This window comes from Arachis hypogaea, chromosome 18, assembly GCF_003086295.3.
Source record: "Arachis hypogaea cultivar Tifrunner chromosome 18, arahy.Tifrunner.gnm2.J5K5, whole genome shotgun sequence".
Lineage (NCBI taxonomy): Eukaryota > Viridiplantae > Streptophyta > Magnoliopsida > Fabales > Fabaceae > Arachis > Arachis hypogaea.
Window position 1 is genome coordinate 97,348,738 of NC_092053.1, and position 1,989 is coordinate 97,350,726.

The window sequence follows — 1,989 nt, forward strand, 5'->3', positions numbered from 1 at the left end:
AAGGGTCTCCCCAGAATTATCGAAGCCTTGGCTTCTTCCTCCATATCTAACACCACAAAATCAGCAGGAAATATAAATTCTCCCACCTTCACCAACAAATCCTCAACTATCCCATGAGGGAATTTAAAAGATCGATCTGCCAATTGGAGGGCCATTCTGGTTGGTTTGGCTTCTTCAATCTTCATTCTTTTCATCATTTTTAGCGACATCAAATTGATGCTGGCCCCTAAATCACACAAGGCCTTCTCCACCATGACTTCTCCTATAATACAGGGGATTTGGAAACTGCCTGGGTCCTTCAATTTTTGAGGCAATTTGTGCTGAATGATGGCACTGCATTCTTCAGTTAACAACACAGTTTCCTCATTTCTCCAGCTTCTCTTCTTGGTCATCAATTCTTTTAAGAATTTTGCATAGAGTGGCATTTGCTCTATTGCTTCAGCAAAGGGAATGTTGATTTGAAGCTTCTTGAAAATCTCCAAGAACCTGGAGAATTGGCTATCCTTTTCACTTTTCATCAAACGTTGAGGATAAGGTGCTTTAGGTGTGTAAGGCTTCAAGACCTCTTTTTCTTTTTCTTTTGTTGCAAACGGTGTAACAGATTGTCCTTGTTCTTTGTCTTTCACATTTTCCTTTGCTTCATCCTCTGTGGTTTCCCTTGAAATCTCCTTTAGATTCTTTCCACTTCTGAGGGTTATGGCCTTACATTCCTCCCTTGCAATAGCCTTGGCAGCATGAGAACTGCTTGTCCCAGGGGCTTGCTTAGTCAAATACACAATTTGATTCTCTAGCTTCTGGATGGCAGCTCCTTGGTTTTGCAAGTTAGAATTTACTTCTTCCTTAAAAGCCTTCAATTCAATTATGTCTTGGCTCATGGTTGCAAGCATTCTTTCCATCCGGTTTAATTGATCTTGAAATTGTTGGTTCGTATTAGGTTGGGAATGTTGATTATTTTGGCCATGATATGATGATTGGGGGTAAGTGTTTTGTGTGGCTTGGTATGATCTTTGGTTGGAGTTTTGGTATGGGGAATTGTTTTGTTGGTTGTGGTTGTAAGGTTTGTGGTTTTGTGGTTGGGTTTGTTGGTTTCCCCACCCAAAGTTTGGGTGGTTTCTCCAGCCTGGGTTGTAAGTATTGGCATGTGGATCATATGATTGCCTTTGTTGGTTTCCCACATAATTGGCCTCTTCCCAATCACCTCCTTCAATGCCTTCTTCCTCTTGATCTTGTGTGTGTATTGCAGCCACTTGCTTTGTTTCTAATTGCCTGGTAAGCTCTGCTAGTTGCTTGGCAAACACCTTGTTTTGGGCTAGAATTGTATCAACATGGTTCAGCTCCATGACTCCCTTAGTGTTGTGCCTTTCTGATGCATAGTAGTACTCATTCTCAGCCACTGTCTCGATCACTTCAATGGCTTCCTCCACGGTCTTTTTCTTGTTCAATGAACCTCCTGATGAATGGTCTACAGCCTTCCTTGATTCATACGAGAGCCCATCATAGAAGATGTGCAATTGCACCCAATCATGGAACATGTTTGGTGGGCATTTCCTTGTCAAGTCCTTGAATCTCTCCCATGCCTCGTAGAGAGTTTCACCATCTTGTTGTCTAAAAGTCTGAACCTCAGATCGAAGCCTATTGACCTTTTGTGGAGGGTAGAAACGTGCCAGAAACTTGCCTTCCACCTCATCCCATGTGGTTAGACTCCCCCTTGGGAATGATTCCAGCCACTTAGCTGCCTTGTCCCTAAGTGAAAATGGGAACAAAAGCAGTTTATAAGCATCTTCCTGGACTCCATTAGACTTCACAGTGTCACAAATTCTCAGGAACTTTGTGAGATGTTGGTTTGGGTCTTCATTAGCACTTCCTCCAAAGGAACAATGATTCTCCACAAGTGATATTAGCTGTGGCTTGAGCTCAAAATTGTTGGCCTGAATGGGTGGTTTCTGGATGCTACTACCACAATTCCCTGAGGTTGGGTTTATGTATGAA

The 1,989-nt window shown here is 42.5% G+C and overlaps 1 non-coding gene across 1 annotated transcript; it reads left to right on the plus strand.

Annotated features, from left to right (window-relative positions):
- The first annotated feature begins 1,530 nt into the window (after positions 1 to 1,530).
- LOC112774615 (small nucleolar RNA R71) lies at positions 1,531 to 1,634 on the plus strand. The gene has a single exon (XR_003189093.1). It is a non-coding gene; the product is annotated as a small nucleolar RNA R71 (small nucleolar RNA).
- The last annotated feature ends 355 nt before the right edge of the window (positions 1,635 to 1,989 follow it).